We start from the raw sequence: 25,274 nt of genomic DNA on the forward strand, positions 1-25,274 counted from the left end.
TTTGTTGGCCTGAGTCTGTTCTAACCGAAACCAACCAGAAAAATCAAAATATTGTGCTCCAACATGGTTAAAACTGCTGTCCCAATTCGCCCCATGTGTCCCGATTGACCCCAGTTTACGGTACTATTGTTGTTGGCTTGGTCGTTGATTGAAATTCTAATAAGAACTGTTTGTTTACATTTAAGTTGGGTAACGGTTAGACAACTGTTTTCAATCTATCTTTCCTTTTCAGTGTGCGCTTTGATTTGACAGCACAGCCGTTAACCACGCCCTTTTTTTCGTTGAATCTCTTGTTAGCTAGCACAGTGTTGTCAAATACATTTGTACAACTTACTCTGATAACTTGCATCTTATTCTGGCAAGTTATACAACAGAAAAAAGTGCGCTTTTTCCAATGCACAGGAGTTGTAGAACAAGTTGTGGTAACGAGGCCGTTCGGTTATACAACCAGTTAGGAAATACGTTTATCTAACAAAGTGTGTTGCTTGGGTTAGTACAAAAGAGCATACCGGCTTCGAAGTATAATTTTCAACATGCAGCGGCAGAACCAAATTTCGTCAAAATCAATTAAAGATCATTCAAATCCGGCGCAATTCATGATGAAACTTATTTGTTTATTTATTTGTTTATTTGAATCATCCGACAACTTGTGGTCTTAATGATAAAACTTAACTTAACTAAAGACAAATGCTAACAACACGAAACGCAAAAACAGATTAAAGCTGATAAGAGTATTGTCCGTTTCTCTCGAAGGTACATGCCGCGCGGCATTTCAGAATATGCCGCAGACACTGTTGCCAGCGATTTTCTGCACTTTTGGTGCAATAAAAAACATTCCCGGCAACAATGCCATGCGATTCGAAGAAGAAGATCAACAAAAACAAAACGCACAGTATGGGATTTGACAGCGCGCATTTGCCGAAAGTGCGGCGCGTCGTTTCGAGGCTGGTATGCCGCGTGTCTTTTTCGGGAATACGCGCAATACCAGAGTCGGGCTCGTTGTTGAAACTGCGGAGTGGAGATGTTGGGATCGTACAGGTGAGAAAATACGTTGAATCGGCTACACATGAAATGAACTGGTTCGTGCTGTCCATAGTTGGTGTTGCGGTGAGCAAGTTGTAGATATTGGCGTTGACGAAGTGGCCGAGAAGGTGTGTAGATTTGAATTTGAGCGCGAATCCAAGGAGTGTCAACTTCACCGGCCAGCACTTTGGCAACAAAAGTTGCTTGTGAGACGTGCCGCCTCCGCTCGAGAGTCTCTAGCTGCAAGACACGACAACGTTCTTCGTACGTGTTCCAACCGGCAGGATTCCTTGCACGGCGAAGGGCAAGCCGGGTGAATTTTCGCTGAACTGATTCGATTTTAACAGTCCAAGTGCTCTGGTACGGACACCACACTACGGAGCAGAACTCGAGGATGGATCTTACCAGCGCGCAGTATAATGAACGTAGGCACGCGACATCTCGGAAGTCATCAGCGATCCTAAAGATGAATCCAAGCTGTCGATTGGCTCTGGACACGATGTCATGGAGGTGGATAGTGAAACACAATTTGCTGTCAAGGGTAACGCCCAGGTCACGTACTTGGGTTACCCGAGCAAGAGTGTTTCCGGCGATGGCAGAGTCGAAGACCACGGGTTTGAGTTTACGGTGGAAAGAGATTGTGCTACACTTTTCTATGCTGATCGTCAGGAAATTTCGCACGCACCATTCGTTAAAGTGGTTTAACTGTATTTGCAGAGCTGAGCAGTTCAAAACGCGTCTAACAAAGGTGAAGATTTTGACATCATCAGCGTAAAACAACCGACACCCTTCGCTTAGCAGCATCGACAGTTCGTTGACGAAAAGTATGAACAGTAACGGACCTAAATTACTGCCTTGAGGAACGCCAGAGAGACTTATGAACATGTCTGACTCAAAGCTCCCAATCTTGACTCTCAGAATCCGGTTGGTGAGGTAAGACTTCAGCCAACGAACGAAACCGGCGGAGACTCCGAGTCTTTCCAGTCGTTTTAGCAAAACTCCGTGGTCGACCCGATCGTCTGTGTACTTGTACTGATATGTCTTCGTATGATTGAAACATGACTTCTCTTGTTTTTATCCGTTTAAATCGTTTGTGCAAGAGGCTTACCATAAAAACAAGTCGAAACTTGAAGATTTTGAAAACGGATCCTACCCAGACTACTTCAGTAAGCATGGAAGGCTACAGTGCAATGTTGTAACAACTTATTGAGATGTTCTGGGTCATCCAAGAACTCCTTGGAGTTAAGACCGGTGGGTCTACCGCCGTAACAAGCAAGAGGTTAATGATTTTTGACCACTGATCATAACCGCATAGCTTCAGCCTGTATGGTAGACTGCTTTTTTAATGTGTTGGGATGTCTTGAGTCATCCTAGGACTCACTGGAGTTAACAGCCACAGATCATAACTCCAGGGAGTCCTAAGGTGATCCAAGACAGCCCAAGTCATTTACAAAGTCTAACCTACTCTAAAGCTATGCGGGTATCATCCGTGGGCAATACCGGTCGACATCTTACTTGTTACGGTAGTAGACCCACAGATCCTAACTACAGGGAGTCTTAGGATGAGTGTGTTGCGAACCTTCGTGGTGAACGGACACTAGAGCTGCGGTATTTTTTACTACCTAAGCTCAGAGTTATTTCAAACAAAATTCACAGTTTTTTTAAAGACTACCTGAGTTATTTGCCAAAATTCTAAACAGTCTTTTCAAGACTAACCCCACCTGAAATTTTGTTGTATTTTACAAACGAAGCCATCTTTTTAAGTGAACTTTGCTTGCAAAATGCGTCAAAACAAAGGTAAACGCAAATCTTCTGAAGATTTGGTCGTTACGTCGGTGAAGCGTTTGAACGCTAAGCCGGCTAACGGAAACAGAAAAAGAAAACAGCCTCATCCGAGGTCTGATTCTGATTCTGAAAGTGAGGTCAATCCTCCAATTCCATTGGCAAACAGTTTCGGTGTTTTATCCGAAACTGTTGACAAGGATCCTTCTCCTCGTACTGAGCTTTCTGCCGTCGAGAAACGAGTAAAGGCTCCGCCAATTGTAGTGACTTCCGTCTCCGATTTGGCCAGCTTTCGAACGCAACTGAAGAATTGCAAGGAAACTTGCAATTTGAAAGTTTCGTTCCAGCTTGGTCCAAGAGGAGAATGTCGCTTGTTGACGGAATCTTTACAAGATCACCAAACTTTGTTGGTTATTTGAAAAACCACAAACACAATTTCTACACGTATGAGACCAAGAATGCTCGTCCATTCAAGGCGGTCCTGAAAGGTCTCTCCAACGACTTGTCGGTGGATGAGATCAAAAACGAACTTAAGGTGTTGCTTGGCTTTGCCCCATCCCAAGTAATACCAATGAAGAAAAAATCAAACGGGAATATGTCTCGCTTTGGTTTGACTTCACAATTTTATCGGATTCATTTCAACAGAAATGAAATCAACAATTTGAAACTTTTGGACAAAGTTCGGTTTTTGTTCCATGTACGGGTAAAGTGGGAGCATTTAAAGAAACATGGCGGTAATGGCCAGAATCTGACCCAGTGCCGGCGTTGCCAGGCATTCGGTCACGGTACTGATCATTGCTCCATGGTTCCAAAATGCATGGTTTGCGGGGATTCTTCTCACGACAAGGACAATTGTCCCGTGAAAGAAGTCACCCAATTTAAATGTGCAAATTGTGGTGGAAATCACAAATCAAATTTCTGGGATTGCCCCATCAGAAAAAAGGTTTTGGATTCTCGTGCTAAGCATCAGCCGAAATCCAAACCGAAATTTTCTCAAAGTCAGGTTTTACCTGCATCTTTAAATCAAACGTTTGTGCTGTCTCACTCGAACAATGCTAGAAATACCCCTACCGTGGAAAAGTTAGGTAACACTAATGGTATTTCTTATGCCAACGTCGTTTCGGGTTCGGGTTCATCCACGAATTTTAAATCCTCTACCAATCTTCCTGAAATTGGGCAGGTACCTCAAATTTCATTTGAAAATGTTTCTGCTGGCAACGCTTTGGGATCTTCTGATCTCGGCGATGTTACGTTTGAAAAAAATGACTTTTTTGCAAAACTCACTGTTTGGTTTGATTCAAACAATGAGTAATGCTACATCCATGATGGAAGCTATCCAGATTGGATTAAAATTTGCGAATGATGTTGTTCTTACCCTGAAGTTTAATCATGGATCTAAGTAATTCCATCAATATTATGAATTTTAATGCTCGCTCTTTAAAAGCGAAAGGAAATGAATTTTTCAACTTTTTACGTGTTCATAACGTGCATGTTGCTGTTATAACCGAAACATTTTTAAAAACTGGCACTTATTTGAAAAGTGAACCAGATTATAAAATTATAACTAATAACCGAATTAATCGAAATGGCGGTGGAGTTGCAATAGTTATCCACCGTAGTATGACTTATAGCACGTTACGTGACTTTAAGTTAAAAGTTATTGAAAGTTTGGGCATTGAACTTGAAACTTCTTTTGGGAAAATTATGATTGCAGCTGCATATTTGCCTTTCCAATGCACTGGGGATAATAAAAATTATTTCAAAGGGGATTTGAATAAACTTACTCGGCATAGATCTCGATTTTTGATCATCGGTGATTTTAATGCCAAACACCAATCTTGGAATAATTCAAAAGTAAATTCCAATGGTAAAATTCTATTCAGAGATTGCACTTCTGGTCTTTTCTCGGTTTTATACCCGAATGGGCCAACATGCTTTTCTTCTGTTAGAAATCCATCAACAATTGATTTGGTTTTGACAAATCAAAGTCAGTATTGTGGTCCTTTAGTGACTCATGCTGATTTTGATTCTGATCACCTTCCAGTAACATTTTCACTTTCTCATGAAGCAGTTACCAAACCCAATAGTTCTGTGTTTAATTATCACAAAGCTAATTGGGACAGGTATCAGCATCATATTGTTTAAATCATGATTTTGTTTTCGAAACCAAAGCTGATATTGATTCAGCCTTGGAATCTTTAACTAATGCAATTTTGGATGCTAGGAATATTGCTATTCCTAAAGTCCAAGTCAAATTTGATTCTCCCATTATTGATGACGATCTTCAGCTTCTGATTCGTCTGAAAAATGTTCGCCGAAGACAGTTTCAACGTTCTCGTGATCCTGCACTGAAGCGAATTCAAAAAGATTTGCAAAAGGTTATTGACCACAGATTCACTCTCCTGCGAAATGAAAAGTTCGCAAGAGATGTCGAACAAATTAAACCTTATGCCAAACCTTTTTGGAATCTTTCAAAGGTTCTTAAGAAACCTCAAAAACCAATCCCTTCTTTAAAAGATGGTGATAATATTCTATTAACTAATGGGGAGAAAGCTCAAAAACTTGCTCAGCAGTTTGAGAGTGGTCATAATTTCAACTTAACGGTGCACATCAACCAGAGCTTTTGCACCCAGATTTTTGTTACAGACATTTTAGTATTTTCATAACTACAGGTACTATCGAAATATTTTTTTATTCATCCCCTAAAGTACTGTCCACAAAGTAATTTACAACAAAGTTTGATTAATTTTACAATCCCGTTATTGCAAGTTTGGGTCCGTAAGTTAGCCAATTTTGGAATAAGAATACAACAACGTCCTTCGTTGCTGTGCACCCTTAAATGTTTTGAGTCCTATTGAAGATCAAATTTCAATAGAATTTCAGAATATTGTTGAACAAGAGTTTTCATCAGATGATGTTTTTAATACGGATCTGAATGAAATAAAATCTATTATCAAAAAATTTAAAAATATGAAAGCCCCTGGTGAGGATGGCATTTTTTACATTTTAATTAAAAAATTGCCTGAAGCAACTTTAAGTAGCTTGGTCAAAATTTGCAACAAATGTTTTGATTTGGCATATTTTCCCAGTAGTTGGAAAAATGCCAAAGTAGTTCCGATTTTGAAACCGGATAAAAATCCTGCTGAAGCCTCAAGCTATCGGCCCATTAGTTTGCTTTCATCTATTAGTAAATTATTCGAAAGAATAATTTTTAATAGAATGATGACACACATTAATGAAAATTCAATTTTCGCCGATGAGCAGTTTGGATTTCGCCTTGGGCATTCAACTACTCATCAACTGTTGAGAGTTTCAAATTTAATTCGAAGCAACAAATCTGAGGGCTATTCTACTGGCGCTGCTCTTCTAGACATAGAAAAAGCATTTGACAGTGTTTGGCATAAAGGTTTGATTGCGAAATTGAAAAGGTTTAATTTTCCGATTTATATCGTGAAAATTATTCAAAATTATTTGACGGATCGTACTCTGCAGGTATGTTATCAGAACAGCAAATCTGATCAACTACCTGTACGTGCTGGCGTCCCTCAAGGAAGCATTTTGGGTCCAATTTTATACAATATTTTTACTTCTGACTTGCCTTATTTGCCCCCAGGATGTCAGAAATCACTTTTTGCTGATGATACAAGCATCTCCGCCAAAGGTAGAAGCCTTCGTGTCATCACAAGAAGATTACAAAAAAAGCTTGGATATTTTCAATTCTTATTTGAAAGAATGGAAAATTACTCCAAATGCTGCAAAAACTCAACTTATTATTTTCCCTCACAAACCAAGGGCTGATTTTCTGAAACCAAAAAGTCATCACATTATAAAGATGAATGAGGTAAATTTAAAGTGGGAGGATCAAGTGAAATATCTTGGACTTGCTTTTGACAAAAACCTACTTACAAGGATCACATTGAAAGTATCCAGGTTAAATGTAACAAATATATTAAATGTTTGTATCCACTTATAAACAGGAATTCTAGACTTTGTCTCAAGAATAAACTGTTAATTTATAAACAAATTTTCAGACCTGCCATGCTTTATGCAGTGCCGATCTGGACAAGCTGTTGCTTAACCAGGAAGAAAAAACTTCAGAGGATTCAGAACAAAATTCTGAAAATGATTCTGAAACTTCCTCCCTGGTTCAGCACCAGTGAACTTCATCAATTAGCCGAAGTTGACACTTTGGATGTTATGTCCAATAAGATAATTGATGCATTTCGACAAAAATCATTGCAGTCTTCAGCTGCATTGATCCGCTCTTTATATAGTGTATAAGTTAGTTTTAAGGTATCCCTTTTCCCTTTTGTACATGTAGGACCTCCTACATTTGAAATCACTGAATAGCGAAAGCTACAATATTTCATGAATAAATGAAAGTTGCTAGTATTTAAAATTGAGGTGCAAAGTCATCGATTGTGATTGGACACTCAATAATATTTTAACTGAATGAATGTACATGGAAAAGAAAAACTGAATAAATATAAATTAAAAAAAGGGAGTCTTAGGATGACACTGGATATTTCAAAACATTAATAAAGTAGTCTGCCATACTCACTGAAGCTATCCGGTTATGATCAGTGGTAAAAAATCGTGCGTACCTGTGACTGTTGTCTTGCGCGAGAGCACTTTTATCTCCCGTGGCGTTATCCTGGTACCCGAGAGGTGTCCCTTCAGGTCGGTGATTGGGCGGTCTTGATAGCCCTGCAAGACTACCTTAACAGCGGTCTTCTCAACTGGATCGAATGTGTAGAACTTGAAGTTGCTACGCTTAAGTTCTTTCACCACCAGGTCGAAATTCTTTTTGGTGAAAGTAATCACTTGAACTTTCGATTTGCCAATTTTCAGACTTCCAGTAACTCGTCAACATCGTCCGCCAACGTATGCAAAACAAAAATTGGAGGTGGTCGCCGTTCCTTCGGAGAATTAACTTTTTTTGTCATACTACCTTTTTTGCATGCACGTCCATCGTCGTCGTCGTCGTCGTCGGTGTTGTTGTTGTAGCTTTCCTCGTCACTCAGTATCGCGAACTTGTTACTGGTGGGAATGTTGGCGGATGTTGATGCACCACCGGTCGACAGATTGCCGGAAGTACCTGAGCGGAGTCTGCTTCTCATAGGGCTGCGATCCTGGACACGGTAATTAGCGTGTAATAACTCCGGATTTAATCCATCAGCGCTCATGCTTCCCTGCGCGATGGTGGATGACGCGGTGGTGTTGTTTTGTTTACCTTTTTGCACTCGGCCGGTAGACGAACTTCGCGGGTTTTTCGAGGCAGCACTCGAACTGCCACGGCCACGGCCGGCCTTCGGCATGCTGGTGGAGCAAACTCGCGGGTAATCACGGTCGATTACGGCGGAAAATTCGAAAAAAACTTTTAGAGCTCTGAGCACTTCACTGCTGCTTGCTCTGGAGGATACACGCAGAATCTTTTTTATATTTTAAACCAAATTATCTATTTATTTGTAGTTCTACTTTATAATTTGGCGCCCTTTCTGTTGCAAATACCTAATGAGGATGTTATAACTGACATGAACATTTTGTACTATCATCGATTTCGGCGCCCCCGAGGGCTGGCGACCTTGGCGGTCGCCAACTGCTCCAACCCCTAGGTACGGCGCTGCTCGTTTGCTATCCGAGAAATGAACCCGAGATTGCGGTTTGCTTTGGAGATAACGGCGTTGTAGTGGGCGGAGAGGCTGAACATTTCACCGAGGAGTATGCCAAGATCTTTAATGACGGTCGCCCTCTCCAGCGGTTGGTCTCCGATGGTGTAAGGCCAGCAGATGGGGTGTTTTTTGCGTGTGAAAGAGATAATAGAACATTTAGAGAAACTTACTGACAACAAATTTGAATCACACCACTGAGTAAAAGACTCAATCAGCTGTTGGAGCACCTTGCAGTCGTCTACGTTGTGAATTGGCTGGTAAATCTTTAGGTCGTCGACGTAGAGAATTCTGCTTCCGGGTGGGAGCACAAAGGTAACGTCGTTGGAGTAGACAGGGAAGAAGCTTGCTATTACTCCCTTGAGGAACGCCAGACGTCATACAGAACGGCACTGATTCGGAAGCACCGATTTTGACCGAGAGTGTTCTGCCAGTCAGGTACGATGCAACCCAGTTGACGACTTTGCATGAAACGCCGAGGTGGTCGAGCTTGGCGAGTAAGATGCGGTGGTCGATCCTGTCGAACGCAGCCTTAAGGTCGGTGTAAACAACATCCACTTGTCCTCCGCCTTCCATGTTTCGTTTGCAGAATGAGATGAAGTCGACTAAGTTTGTACTTGTCGTGGACTTCCACATGGACCATCTCCAGTGCCTTCAGGTGATGCTCGCTTCAGTGGGTCGGCGTTTACCGACCGCTCGTGTGGACCGAGTCCTCCAGTGCCACTCTTCTTCCTTGCCGGTGCTGCAGCTACTGAATGTTTCGAGCACTCATAGCTCGGCTGTGTGGCAACTGCAGCAGCCTTGTGCGGCGCCGAGGCCGCCCTTGTACGCACCGTTACTCCTCCACATGCGTTTGTAGTCTTCTCAAGTACGCTGAGTGCAGCAGAGCGCTGCGTCGTGGGACCTTGAACCTTGTGTCCTTGGTCAGGAATCGCTCGGCTTGAAAATCTAGCGTCGTCTTCGAATGTTCGCAGCATCACGTGGAACGGCAGGTAAACTTGCTTCAAATTCGTTGGATCACTCACCTCACTTGTAGATTCCAACTTCTCGTGCGCAGGCTTCGGTGTGCTGCTCCAACTTGGGTCGATCCTCAAACTCCGTGCCTTGAATCAGGACCGCTTCTTCGTGTGCTGCGCCACTTCCAATCGTGCCGTCCAAGACCTGGCTGAAGCTCGTCTCGCGCAGAGCCACCAAGTTGACTCTGACGGCGAGTTGGACTCCAGCAGGAATCATCGATGTGTCGGAACGTGGCTGCATCTGCTCGACGCTAGCCATCTCGTTCGCGTTGTGTCCGTCCAGAGTGTCCTTCGTCAAATGTGCTTCATTCTTGGTTGCTGCTATTAATAAACCACGGCAGGGGTGTGGGCTGCAGGGTTTATTCCGAAAGTCCTCGACGGCTGTCAGCGCGTCGGACGCTACTTGTCCTTGTCCAGAGGAGCTGGCCTCTGGCGTCACTGGACTCGGTTTGGCTTGTTGTGGAGCACCAGGTTGCTCCACCTTTGTCTGTGATGTCGATTGCTTGGGGTTAATCCGGTACTCGGCGTGCAGCAGGGTGTGGTGCCGCTTCTTGCACGTCGCGCACGCTCCGGTGGACACACACTGCGCCGAGGTATGTCCCGTCCGGAGGCAGTTGAAGCAGAGGCGCTTCTCTTTTGTCTTGAACAGCCGCTCGGGGACTGTCTTCTCCAGGAATTGCGGACATTCCGAGCTCTTTTGTTGGCCAAGTCCGCACATGTCGCACGTTTGTGCCGGATCGCTCCCGGTGGTCTGCTGACCCGAGTCGTCCGTTGCGGTCTTTCCGGGTGTCTTGTTGGCTTGTGACGTGTCCTCCACGTCAGCGATCTTGTTCGTCTCGATGACGGTCCTGGTGTTGTTCTCGGAACGTTCACCATGCTGGATGGTAAACTCCGGTCGTACCCGATCTTCCGTATCCAGCTGCTCTTCGTCGATGGCCGTTTCGTTGGCACATCCGATGATCTTAGCGTTTGTTGGGTTCGTCGTCTCGTCCACCCGTTGTGGTACACCAGGCGTGTACGCGTTTCTTCGTTGTGTGGGCTGGCTCACCTTTTGCAACTTCTCTTCGATGACCGTTAGGACTTCAGTATGCAGGTCATCGAATGCGTCGTAGAGAGCATCCTGCTCGTCTCGTAAAGTTGACGGGACCATGCCTAGGATTTGCTCGTACGCCGAGTGGTACACTTCGTACGCGGCATCTACGTCCTTCTGGCACGTCTTCAACGTGGCCCATGTAAGCGTCGTGGCACTTGCCACGCTTTCAAGTATAGTGGTGAGCTTACCTTGAGCCAGCTCACGCTGGTGGACGATCTCGCTGAACCGCTCCATCTCCTTTGCACTTGCTGCTCTGCTGGGGATCACGCAGTACTTGTCATGACCGGGCTTCTTGCCGATCGATCTTCTTCCGTGTGGCCGCCTTCTCCGAGTTCACCAGCCTTTTCGGTGACTTCCTCGGACGAAGCTCTTCGACCACCGTTGCTTCAGTGGCAGGGCACTGTTACGGAACGGCTGCTGGAACCGTTCACCTTTTCCGGAACCACTTTCGCGGAAGCCAGCGTACACTTTCGGGACCAGTTCCCGTCAGCGTCTTCACTCACTTTTTGAGCTTCTTCTCTTCCGGACCACTTCGCGGAAGGTTTCTGCTCCTCTTCTTTGGAGTCCACTTCCAGGACCACTTCCCGAAAACTTCTTCCGACTCCGCCTGCAACCTCCGCTTTTCTTCTTCTTCTCTGGAGTCGACGCGTCCTTACTCAGCGCCGCTCCCAGAAGTTGTTGCCGGCGCCTTAGGACAGTTTCCTGCACAAGAGGGACACCAACGATCGGACCCAGAGTCCGAACCAAGCACGGAAATCAGCCAAGTCTGAAATCGCGGTACTTGGGGGAACTTTTGTGTCCTCTTGGCCGGAACTTCACTTCTCGATTCTTCTGTCCGGAATCACTTCCGGCTTGAGAAGATTCTGGTCGCATACAAGATGGCGTCGCTTAGCACTTTTTCACTCATTCTTCGGACGCATTCTGGACGTTTCCAAAATGGCGTCGCACTTATGCGCTGGGCACTTTTACAAAATGGCGTTTTTTGACTTCACGAGCACATTTTTTCAGCCAAGATGGCGTCTTCTTTACACTTTTCTTCGCGGCGTCTTTTTCCACTCTGTGGGCCTTTTGCCCACTTGCCGCGATAGAATCGACCCTCCGCCTTTCGTCCTTCACTATCCCCGCAAATCCCGGCACTTCTGGTTCAATTTATGCGCTCCTTTTTCCCCTTTGGGCGTCGTCGTGCTAACTCGCGCAAGTCGTTGCGAGCACTTCTTGTTGTTGTTGGTAACGACGCAGGCTGGGTTGCCACCTCGTCGCAGCAGGCACAGTGCTGCCAAAACCAAACAAAATTTTCTTCGAGCCGGCGCTGTCAGGCTCGAACACACAATAAAAAGCATCAAAAACATAATGGCATCTGATAAATCTTTTTTAAAAAATGGCAACTCAGTGCATACGACTTAAAAAAAATTAATTGAAATATAAGATGTTTTGTAAATTAAGCTGTTTTATAGCAAATACTGAACAGCCAAATTTTTTTTTGCATTTAAGATGACTCCGACTCCGGGTTATCAGAAATGTTCGGCTCCGACTCCGACTCCAGCTGTTCGAGTTTTTACGACTCTGACTCCGACTCCTACTCCAGGTCCCCAAAAAGACCCGACTCCATCGACTCCGGCTCCGACTCCGCCTCCACAGCCCTGCTGGAAGACACATCACAACGGGTATCGTCAAGCATTTCCTGTGGGTATCGCCCGCCAAGCCTGGCACGCGGTCCATCCCAGTGCTCTTTCGCCAGTTCAACAAGGACGTTCATCAAGGTCAACTAACCATCAGGTCCGACCGTAGCGGTTCCAGGTCAAACGGACCCACGGAGTGTTTTGCGCTCACAGGCCAGCGATCACTCGAAACAACAACAACGGGGGGAGAGGCCCTCCGAGCGACTATCATCAATCAATCACTGCCGCACAACAATTCAACGATCGTCGCTACTCATCAACCAGAACAACAAGCAGCATAACACCTGTGCAAGGACTTCCAACGCAGTTTATCTGCCCGTTGCCTGGCCATAAGTCCCTGGTGGAAAGCTGTTGTTGCCACTCACTGCACGCGCGCCGGCTGAAGCAGACTTCTTTATTTGAGTAGTTAGTTCTGTATAATAAGTGTAATAAAACAATATCCGTTGTTACAGTATGTAAAAAAAGTATTTACACCCCTTGGGCACTATGCACATTTTGTGATGAAACATGTAAAAAAATTAAAGTTTGACAGGAACCTAGTACTACGTTTTGTTCAGAAACTCATGCCAAACATTTTGCTACAAAAAGCTCATGAAAAGATGATTTTTTGCAAAAAAAGTTTGTACACCTTTCGAAAAATTAACATAAATAATGTTATTTGTTGACAAATCACCATAAATCCAGTCTCCCAACTCCAAAAAGGCATCATTGACTGATTAAAAAAAGAATTTGGATTGAATATAAAGTTTACTAATTACTTAGTATAAAAGTTTGTATAACTCTGGAAATTCTATATAAAACTTATCTAAACCTATTTTTGCAAACTTTTAATTCAATTAAATGTCAATATATTACCATAGAATTGCTAAATACACATTTTGGGGTGGGTATAGCACCGTTTTGGGGGTCTTTGTATCTATAGAATAGATTTTTCAGCGGGACGTTCACTTGAACGGACGTACACAGAAAAAAATGATGGTAGTATTTATCAGGAAATGGTGGCAGATTTTGTGTAAAAAAAAAATGAATAATATTACTCAAAAAAGAGGTGAACGTGCCCGAGCGGTTTAGGCATTCAGGAGTTTTGTGATATTTTACTTGCAGAGTCAAAACAGATCAGTAAACGATCACATCGCACATTAAATCAACTTTTTGTTGTTACTTGCATTAAGACCTTCGTCGAGCCAATTATCTACGTTGAAACCAGACTTGTCCTCCAGCCCTCTGCGCCGAGCCATGCCAGACCCGAACTCTGCTACGTCCCTGGTTGACTCCTCACGGCTAAGTCCTGGTCTGGCCTCTGCTACTGGTGGCTGCTGGCGGGTCTGCTGGTCTGAGGCGTCTTTCGGAACTGGAATTGGATTGGAGTTGAACTAACGGGAACTAACTGGAACAAGAACTGACTCTCCACAAGAATTATTTGGGGTTTTATAGTCAGTCCCCGAAAACTCTACTAAATTATGTTCTGCTAAAAGTGGTCCGTTTCGATGAATAGCATCGATGAACCTCATGAATTAAATTATGCAGATATCTGCCGGGACCGTGGTGTAGGGGTAAGCGTGATTGCCTCTCACCCAGTCGACCTAGGTTCGGTCCCAGACAGTCCCGGTGGCATTTTTCGAGACGAGATTTGTCTAATCACGCCTTCCGTCGGACGGGAAGTATATGTTGGCCCCGGACTAACCCTAAAAGGTTAGTTCGTTAGCTCAGTCCAGGTGTAAGAGTCGTCTCCCTGGGTCCTGCCTCGGTGAATTCGCTGGTAGGCAGTTGGACTAACAATCCAAAGGTCGTCAGTTCGAATCCCGGGGTGGTTGTAAGCTAAGGTGTAAAAAGAGGTTTGCAATTGCCTCAAAAATCAAGCCTTCGAACACCTAGTTTCGAGTAGGAATCTCGCAATCGAGAACGCCAAGGCAATGCTGTAGAGCGAATAATTTGATTTGATTTGAGATATCTGCAATTCTTCATGACATTCCGTATGGTGTCGTGAGTACACCTCAAAATCGGAAGTCATGGGTTCGAATCGTTTTCATGAAACTTTAAATTATGTTATTAGAATATCAAAATTATTTTATTCAAACATTCTCCAAAATTGAGGTCAATAATGAGAATGTCGAATTCTCAATTGAGCAAACATTCCAATGAATTTGGTCAAGCCACATCCTTTTTTTTTTTAATTAAATATATCTTTATTGAACTTTCTTATAATAATTACATTTCTTTTACATGCTAAGTGGTATGGCCTAATGCTCTTCATCTTCGTTGTATTTTTCGTTTTATTATTAACTGATCACATTTATTTTATTTATTTCAAATTGTTTTACATTATTGCATTGAATCGAATACATTTGGGTAAAAAAGAAAAAAAATCACTTTAACAACTAATCCTAACTTAAAACTAAAAAAATAAATTCATTGAAATATTCAAAATCACTAGAACGAGTAAACTACGAACTGTATTTTAAGATGAATGCTCCAAGCGTTCTTACTTGTTCCTGGCGAGTTTTGCACCCACGCAGAGTTGTTGTCATCTCGATGAAAATGTTTAGAAGTTCTTGCGGTGAAAACAGGTCACTACTGCCTTCACCCGTTGATGCTGGTTGGCGAACAGATCCCGCTCCTGGTGACGCCAAAGCAGGAAAATCCACGTCCATGTATGCTGGTGGTGTTTTGCGACGATTTGGTTGGTGCCTCGTTGTCGCTTGCTGCCGAATTTTTACAAACTCAGCTCGTTTTGGGCAGCTTCGATTCTTGGTAGAATGGTCGCCGCCGCAATTGAAGCATTTGGCTTCGATGTTCTCGTTGATTGTTTCGCATGCTTGAGTTTTGTGCTCACCTCCGCAGGTTGCACAACGACTCTTGATGAAACAGTTCCTTCCACCATGTCCAAACTGCAAACAGTTCGAACACTGTGTCACGTCACGTTGCACTGGACGATAACGTTCCCAAGTCACGATGATGTTGAAAATTGCCCGAACTGCTTTCAGCTCAGACGGCGTTGTCGATCCTTTCTCGAGATGAACCAGGTAGAGTTGATCACGATACTTGATGTCCTTGGTGTGTCTCGTCATCTTGAAGACTTCGATCACGTTCAACTTAAGAGTTTTAAACTCTTCTTTCAGCACACTAACATCCATGTCATACAGGCCTCGGAGGACCTGTTTCATGGGGCGTTTACCTGGATCGTCATGGCTGTAGTATTCAATCTTTGTGTTGTTCAGGAAATCTCGAACGTAGTTGTAATCCTTTCTGGTAGGTAGCAGAATTTTGAGTCCATCAGCACACAAGCGAATGGAAGCTCGTAAAGCACCAGATTTGATAAACCCGGTCAGCCACTTTCGCACCGAATCCGATGACGATGTTTTCACAAAAATGGGTGGCAACTTTTCCCGTCGTTCAAATTCTTTCTTCTCGCTCACGTCCACAGGTAGGGTAGCAAACAGGTTTCCAGACGAATTTTGAGCGTCCTTGCTCAAACTGCCTGGCTTTGCAGGTAGCGCTTCGGCATTCTTTAGCTTCTTCATATCTGCCGATCCTGCTGGTGAGGACCGCCTCTTTTTCTTGCCGTGAGGCATTTTTGCACTTTTTAAGCACTTTTCAGGAGCTAATATCCAGGAGTACCTCACTGATCAGTGGTCCGCAAAGGAAAAGCCACATCCTTAATTTCCCCTGTGGAATAACATCGCACAGTCATAATTGAAAGCTTAACCTATTTTTGATTGCCTAACAATTGGCGAAAATCAATAAAAAGCTTTTCAGGTGAGGATGACTCATGATCCACACCTGTGTATAAGCTTAATTATTTGTCGCGCAACGCGAGTCGGTGGGTAAAATTATTTATGCTTGTGTCAGCGCGCATGGTCAGAACTGTTGAGAGGTTCGAAAAATGGACAAATTTAATGATTTAAATTTGAGGTCGCTGCAGAGGTAATATTCAACCTATCAAATTTTCAACATTCCAAAATTAAACTTTTATTTTCTGTGTGACGGCCTCCCGGAACAGCTGTTGCTGCTGCTGGAGGAAACCCTGATGGTCGTGCTGGTGCTGAAGGAGTTGATTAGTGACGATTTGCTGCTGTCGGAGCTGTTCGATGAGCTGCATAATGACGGCCTCCGCTGGCATTGGCTGCGGCTGCTGCTGAAATTGCGGATGTGCATGGCCTCCTGGCTGCTGCTGACCTCCGGTCGGAATGATTCCCGGTTGGTACTGGCCGCCGAGTGGATTGACTCCCGGAACGTTCAAGTTGTTCTGCCCATCCGCCATGCTGTCTGTGCGCTTCCTTTTTAGCGGTGGATGCACCGTGGTGATTTTCGTTCGCGAGTTTTTTCGGTGTAATCGAGGGACAACTCGCGTCCTTCGTCACCACTGTTGTAGCGTGACAGGAGGTGGCCGTAGCGACTGACTATATTAAAAGAATCACGTTACAAACAAACTATTTATTTAGAAACCGTCAGTGGGTCAAAAAACGAAACTTCCAACATTGTTTCTTGCTCGAGGGAATCGTATTGACATGCTACAACCCGAGCAGGGGTAAACAATACGGGAATACCAAATTTTGGTATTACTTGGGCCAGGGCCGTGTACAAGGGGGGGGGGGTTTAGGGGTTTAACCCCCCCCCCCCCCTGGCAAATTAAGTTAGTTACACCCCATGCGCCCCTCGGCCCGAAGGGCCGATTTTTTTTTAGCTTTGTTGCTAAAATGCCAAAGAGATTTTTTTTTCAAATTGATATGAAAAATTTGACTGGAGGCGCCCTAATGACTAAAACATTTTTATGAAAATTATGAAAATTTAACTGGATGCGCCCCTAAAACTTATTTTTTTCAATACGAATATGCAATATAAAAATTTGACTGAAGGCGCCCCTACGACTTTCAAAAATCATGCAAATTCTCGATATGAAAAATTTGACTGGAGGCGCCCTAATGACTTAAACATTTTTATGAAAATTATGAAAATTTAACTGGAGGCGCCCCAAAAACTTATTTTTTTTCAATACGAATATGCAATATAAAAATTTGACTGGAGACGCCCCTACGACTTAAAAATATCATGCAAATTCTCGATATGAAAAATTGAAAGCAGGCACCCTTACGACTTAAAAAAATCATACAAATTTTGTTATGAAAATTTGACTGGAGGCGCCCTTATGACTTAAAAAATCAAGCAAATTCTCGATACGAAAAATTTGACTAGAGCGCCCCTATGATTGAAACATTTTCATGAAAATTATGAAAATTTAACTGGAGGCGCCCCTAACACTTAATTTTTTTTCAATACGAATATGCAATATAAAAAATTGACTGGAAGCGCCCCTACGACTTAAAAAAATCATGCAAATTCTCGATATGGAAAATTAAATAGAGGCGCCCCTACGACTTTAAAAACATCATACAAATTTTGTTATGAAAATTTGACTGAAGGCGCCCTTATGACTTAAACAATCATGCAAATTCTCGATATGAAAAAAATGACTGGAGGCGCCCCTATGACTAAAACATTTTTATGAAAATTATGAAAATTTAACTGGAGGCGCCCCTAAGACTTAATTTTTTTCAATACGAATATGCAATATAAAAAATTGACTGGAAGCGCCCCTACGACTTAAAAAAATCATGCAAATTCTCGATACGAAAAATTAAATAGAGGCGCCCCTACGACTTTAAAAAATCATACAAATTTTGTTATGAAAATTTGACTGGAAGCATCCATATGACTTAAAAAAAATCATGTAAATTACCGATATGAAAAATTTGACTGGAGGCGCCCCTATGACTAAAACATTTTTATGAAAATTTAACTGGAGGCGCCCCTACGACTTAATTTTTTTCAATACGAATATGCAATATGAAAATTTGACTGGAGGAGCCTCTACGTCTTAAAAAAATCATGCAAATTCTCGAAATGAAATATTGAATGGAGGCGCCCCTACGACTTAAAAAAAATCATATTAATTTTTTTATAAAAATTGACTGGAGGCTCCCTTATGACTTGAAAAAACATGAAAATTCTTGATATAAAAAAATTGACTGGAGGCGCCCCTATGACTACCACATTTTTATGAAAATTTAACTGGACGCGCCCCTTAGACTTAATTATTTTCAATACGAATATGCAATATAAAAATTTGACTGGAGGCGCCTCTACGTCTTAAAAAAATCATGCAATTTCTCGAAATGAAATATTGAATGGAGGCGCCCCTACGACTTTAAAAAAATCATATTAAGGGTGCACAGCAACCGAAGAAGTTGTTGTCTTCTTATTCCAAATTTGTCAAACTTACGGACCCAATCCTGAAAGAATCTGATTGTCAAAATGGTCAAACTTTATTGTAAATAACTTTGAAGACTGTAATTTAGGGGAGGAATAAAAAATCATATCGATAGTTCCCGTATTTTTGAAGATACTAAAATGTCTGTAACAGAAATCTGGGTGCAAAAGCGATGGTTGATGTGTACCGTTAATTTTATTATAAAAATTGACTGGAAGCGCCCTTATGACTTGAAAAAAAAACATGAAAATTCTCGATATAAAAAATTTGACAGGAGGCGTCCCTATGACTACCACATTTTTATGAAAATTTAACTGGACGCGCCCCTAAGACTTAATTTTTTTCAATACGTATATGCAATATAAAAATTTGACTGGAGGCGCCTCTACGTCTTAAAAAAATCATGCAAATTCTCGAAATGAAATATTGAATGGAGGCGCCCCTACGACTTAAAAAAATCATATTAACTTTTTTATAAAAATTGACTGGAGGCGCCCTTATGACTTGAAAAAACATGAAAATTCTCGATATAAAAAATTTGACTTGAGGCGCCCTTATGACTACCACATTTTTATGAAAGTTTAACTGGACGCGTCCCTTAGACTTAATTATTTTCAATACGAATATGCAATATAAAAATATGACTGGAGGCGCCCCTACGTCTTAAAAAAATCATGCAAATTCTCGAAATGAAATATTGAATGGAGGCGCCCCTACGACTTTAAAAAAATCATATTAATTTTATTATAATTGACTGGAGGCGCCCTTATGACTTGAAAAAAAACATGAAAATTCTCGATATAAAAAATTTGACTGAAAATTTAATCGAAAGCGCCCCTTAGACTTAATTTTTTTCAATACGAATATGCAATATAAAAATTCTACTGGAGGCGCCCCTACGACTTTAAAAAAAATCATACAAATTTTGTTATGAAAATTTGACTGGAGGCGCCCTTATTACTTAAAAAAATCATGCAAATTCTCGATATGTAAAAAATTTGACTGAAGGCGCCCCTATGACTAAAACATTTTTATGAAAATTATGAAAATTTAACTGGAGGCGCTCCTAAGACTTATTTTTTTTCAATACGAATATGCAATATAAAAAATTGACTGGAAGCGCCCTTACGACTTAAAAAAATCATGCAAATTCTCGATATGAAAAATTAAATATAGGCGCCCCTACGACTTTAAAAAATCATACAAATTTTGTTATGAAAATTTGACTGGAGGCACCCTTATGACTTAAAAAAATCTTGCAAATTATCGATATGAAAAATTCGACTGCAGGCGCCCCTATGACTAAAACATTTTCATGAAAATTATGAAAATTTAATTGGAGGCGCCCCTAAGACTTATTTTTTTCAGTACGAATATGCCATATAAAAATTTGACTGGAGGCGCCCCTACGACTTAAAAAAACATACAAATTTTATAATGAAAATTTGACTAGAGGCGCTCTTATGACTTAAAAAAATCATACCAATTCTTATCAGCAATTCCATTTGAAAAGAGCCTAAACCGAAAAAAAAGTTCTCCGATCGAGCTCAAAATTTTTCTGGGGGTTCCTTGGCCAAAATAATTAGACCCGTATTTTTTTGTTTGGCCATTAGGGTGACCTACATCGTGCTAGGGTGGTTCGAAAAATGGCAATTTTCATCATTTTTCGCAAAAACCACTTTTTTCGAAAAATCATATCTCCGCGCCATTTCATCCGATTTTAGCTGTCTTAGACGCAGAAGAAAGGTGATGAGTTTGGCTATTTGGGAAAAATAGTAAGAAGTTCCAAAAATCTAGCTTAACTATTGAAAAAGTCGTATGAAAACTTAAAATAGCGTTTTGCCCGTGTCTGGACCAAAGAGCCTATGTCTGAACATATTTTTATCGGATTCCTCGGAAAATTTCACATTACATATCAAAAAATTGGCGATGTCGAACCGTACGTTTCAGAGATATGATTTTTTGAAAATAAAAACTGAGTTTTTCGACGCGCCACGCGCAAAAACAGGAAAATGACGAAATCGGCAAAAAATCAACTTTTTTTACTAAAACTGCGATAACTTTAAAATTTCAGCGATGACCTATAGATGTTATGGTACCAAAAGTTGCGTCTTTCAATTACAAAAATTTTGATATTTTTCGGTTTAGGCTCTTTTGAAATGGAATTGCTGTATATTGAAAATTTGACCTATGACTATGAATGAAACATTTTTATGAAAATTCTCAATATGAAAATTTAACTAGAGGCGCCCCTACGACCTAATTTTTTTAAACATATTCTCAACATTAAAGATTTGACTGGAGGCGCCCTTTAGAATTAAAAAAATCATGCGAATTCTTGATATGAAAAATTGACTGAAAGCGCCCCTATGAATTATGTTTTTTAAATACAAATTTCCAATGTAAAAATATGACTGAAGACGCCCCTACGACTTTAAAGGCATATGCTCGATATGGCAACTTGGATTGAGGCGACCTTATGACTTAAAAAAAATCATACAAATTCTTATTATGAAAATTCAACTTGTGACTCAAATTTTTTAGAACAAATTTTCAATACCAAAAATTTGACAGAAGGCGCCCCTACGACTTAAACAATCATGAAAATTTTCGCTATGAAAAATTTAATGGATGCGTGACTACGACTTTAAAAAAACATACAATTTCTTATTATGAAAATTTAATTGGAGGCGCCACTACGACTTTAAAAAAATCATACATTTTTTTTATGAAAATTTGACTGGAGGCGCCCTTATGACTAAAAAAAATCATGCAAATTCTCGATATGAACATTTTGAATTGAGGCGCCCCTACGACTTAAAAAAATCATTCAAATTCTCGATATGGAAAATGGAATGGGGGCGCCCCTATGACGTAAACATTTTTATGTAAATTCTCAATATGTAAGTTTTACTGGAGGCGCCCTTATGAGTGGGGAAAAAAATTGGTAAAAATATTGAAAAAAAAAGTTGAATAATCAGTGCCCAAATCAGCTTAAACATGATAAAAATATTTTAAACATAAGATTTTACTGGAACCGCTATTATGACAAAATTAAAACATTCAACAAAAAAAAGTTTGACTTTCGACATAAAGACTGTTTAATAAGAGCAAAACAAAGTTTGGCGTACGGTAACATAAAAAAAATAAAAATTCTGTTTAGCGTTCTAGCTACAACAATTTTTTGCGCCGGTTGGCAAACTTTGTTTGACTAATTTTGAATAGTCTTTATAGCTTGAGGAGCGCCGATAGTCAAATAATTTTATCAACAAAACGCCGCTGGTAAAATCCTATTTTTAAAATATTTATCTTTGATCTTTTTTTATGTTGCTCTACTTTTTTATTTTTTTTTTATTTTGTCATGAGGCCACCTCTAGTGAAATTTTATTTTCAAAATGGTAGTCAAATTGTTTTATTTAAAAAAATTATTTCATCACAAGGCGCAACTTTTTATCATTTTTATGTTGCTTAAGCTAACTTTTTTTTGATTATTTTTTTTACGTGTTGTGAAACTTTCTTTGAAATCTAATTTTCAAAATATTTTCATCATTTCGATGGTGCTATTCAGGCGTTGATAGTATTTTTTTAATATGTTAATTATTTTATCATTTTTTAAATTTTGTTTATGAGAGAGGTGCCTTTTCGGAACATTTTCTGGGGTAAATCGAAATATATCTTTGTTTCCTGTAGCAACTTTGTTACTTTTTATCGATTTTCTAGGACGTTTCTTCAGAAAAGTCAAGGAATCGATAGAAATATATTCAAAATTATCTTTTTTAATTTTTTATACTCAAAAAATCTGTTACAAATGTTTGACCCAAAAATGAAGTTTCTTATCTAATTTTTCAGATTTTCAGAAAATTCCGTCCAAAGATACAAAATTTCATACGTTTACATACCCATTCCAGCCCTCAAAATTGTATGGAGACTTGTATGGAAAAACAAATGATGCAAAATTGCTTCTTTTGACATAGGGAATGCAAAGAAAAGTCGATTGAAAACCAGTAGTTTCCGAGTTATGATCAGTTGAACACTTTCAGTTTATCCAGCTACAACCCAACCCCACCTCTAGGCGGGGTTCGATCTAATAATTCGCCAAAAATCTTTTTTTTTTACCAATTTTCGACCTTTAAAAAGCATTGGAAAGGTGAACTCTTAAAATTTGATTTTTTTAGGGTTGAACGTGTGACTTGTTTTATTTGACTTTACCAATGTTTAAAAAAATGAAAATTTTTCTTGGCTGTGTTTTTCACTAATATTTTCTGTACTTTTTTTTCTATTGTTTCAGACTATACCTCTAAGAATTTTTAACAATTTTAATGATAATGGTTTGTTCTAGAGCAGCGATTCTCAACGGGGGTACCGAGCCTACTTGATTTACACGGTAGGGGGTACCAGCCTAGAAGAAGGTTGAGAATGGCTGTTCTAGAGTAAAAAAAAATTAAAAATATACAAAAAAATAATGAAAAGTTGGCTGTAAAAACATGACAAATTAGGTGCTAGAATAGGCCAAATACTATCAAAAACAAATATCAACTAAACAAGATAAATGCAAATATAAAAACTATAAATGAAACAAAAACAACAAAAAACAAGAGACATAAACTTTTTCGTAGAACAAAAGTTGCTCAAAATTACAAGGGAAAAATTTAAAAAAAAATCGAAAAAAAATTGGGCAGCAAAGGGTTAACACTTAGAAAAAATCACGTTCATCGATTTGATTTCTTTGAGATTGTGTATCTCAGAAACAAATTGCTCGATTTGAAAGTTTCAGAGAGAAAATTGTACAAAATTTTCTTGAAAAGAAACCAAAATAAATTGAAAATGCAGTCCTAAAATTAGCTTTAACCTGAAAACGGTACATTTTGTTAACAAAATTGCTTCAACAATTTTTGTCCATTTTTACGTTTTTTTTCTTCAAAAAAATTATATCTCCTAAACCAGATGAATAATATGACCGGCCCCAGAATTGTATGGACATTTGTATAGAAAAACGAATTATGTAATTGTGCTTCTTTTGACATATGGAATGCATGGTACATGGCAAAGTTTCATCCAAATCAAAAAAATGAAAAGCTAAAAATCGTGAAAAAATTTGCGAAATCGTAGAGAACTACTCTTAATATTTAAAAAAACTTATGAAAACTTGTTTTACGTTCCACAAGTGAACGGCCCATGCCTCTTCCGATTTACGCCAAAACTCTCATTTGCGCAAAAATCTCAAATTCGCTCAAACTCCGAATTAACGCCCCCCCTTCATGGTGCTATTCAACACGATTTGCAGCACCAATTCAAAAAGTGTAGTCTCCTGTTGCACCAATGTAAAATATATAAAAAAACGAAGTTGACTTTATATCTGTCGGCCGGTACTAGACCAACCACTGTCTTCCTTTTAACTACAAGGACTTCGCCACCCTGTTTGAGTAGGGCACAGAGCGACGGCGCCGGATACCCATATTTACACTTAGAATTTTAGAGCGTCCGCCGCGGGATTCGAACCAGCAAAATATATGTAAAATATACCAAAGTATTATTTATTGAGTTTAAAGATTGACTGTTAGCGCCCTTTCGCAATCTAAACAAGCACCCCATGCGCCCCTTTCGAGAAAACCCTCCCCTTTCGAAAATCCTGTGCACGGCCCTGACTTGGGCAAATAACAGGGACCAAAATGTGCCCTTGGTTGCCCAGTAATAGATGGTAAAATACCATGAAATCATACCAAAGTCTTGTATGTGGAAGGGCACAACAATACCAAACCATGTTATTCCAAGGGTAAAATAATACCTCAAAATAAAACATTTCAATATTGCGCGTATTCCCGAAAAAGACACGCGGCATATCAGCCTCGAAACGACGCGCCGCCCTTTCGGCAAATGCGCGCTGTCAGATCCTATACAGCGCGTTTTGTTTTTGTTGATCTTCTTCTTCGAATTGCATGGCATAGTTGCCGGGTATGTTTTTTATTGCACCAAAAGTGCAGAAAATCGCTGGCAACAGTGTCTGCGGCACTTTCTGAAATGCCGCGCGGCGTGTACCTTCGAGAGAAACGGACAATACCAAGTTGAGGTCTTCTGGATTTTTGAAAACATTGCTTGAATATCAAAACTTGGTATTGCCATGGTTTTATTTTTAGGTATTCCCGCGCCCTTGGAAAATCAGATTTTGGTATTCCTGTGGTCTTCCACAAACATGATTTTGGTACGATTTCATGGTATTTTACCATCTATTACTGGACAACCGAGGGCACATTTTGGTCGCTGGTATTTGCCCAAGAAATACCAAAATTTGGTATTCTCATACCATTTTTAGTGCAACAGTTGCAGTTAGTGAAAAAACGGAAATGATCCATATGCAACAGCCAAATCTACTCACCTGATGATTCCATGTTGTTTTTAGTGATATTCTTCACCACGTCGAATGCCTTTGTCATTGATGAACGGCCTGTGCATGAAGTTCTTGAAGCTTCTGAAAAATAAGTGTTATTAAAATGAAAATGGATTAAAATTCACCAAAATTCAATGATCTGACGAATGATTCGTTATACAAAGTATTTGGTTATCTCGACTTAGAGAAATTTCAACGATATAAAAAAAAATCTTAGCGGGTATATAAAAAAAAAATCAGCTTTAAAATTTTTGGGTTTCAAGTCATTTAAGCGCAAAATTATTAATATCATCAAAATTTAAAAAAAAAAATCCCATAGTTTCAGAGGAATTTGATAAAACACTTTAATACAAAAATAA

The 25,274-nt window shown here is 40.4% G+C and overlaps 1 protein-coding gene and 1 pseudogene across 2 annotated transcripts in view; one reads left to right on the forward strand and one right to left on the reverse strand.

Moving 5' to 3' along the window:
• Positions 1–25,274, forward strand: part of LOC120429289 (cadherin-related family member 1) — a 91,734-nt gene that overhangs the window by 60,039 nt on the left and 6,421 nt on the right. The window lies entirely within an intron of this gene.
• Positions 9,080–10,916, reverse strand: LOC120429293 (uncharacterized; annotated as a pseudogene).

The sequence above is a fragment of the Culex pipiens genome, chromosome 1, assembly GCF_016801865.2.
Source record: "Culex pipiens pallens isolate TS chromosome 1, TS_CPP_V2, whole genome shotgun sequence".
Lineage (NCBI taxonomy): Eukaryota > Metazoa > Arthropoda > Insecta > Diptera > Culicidae > Culex > Culex pipiens.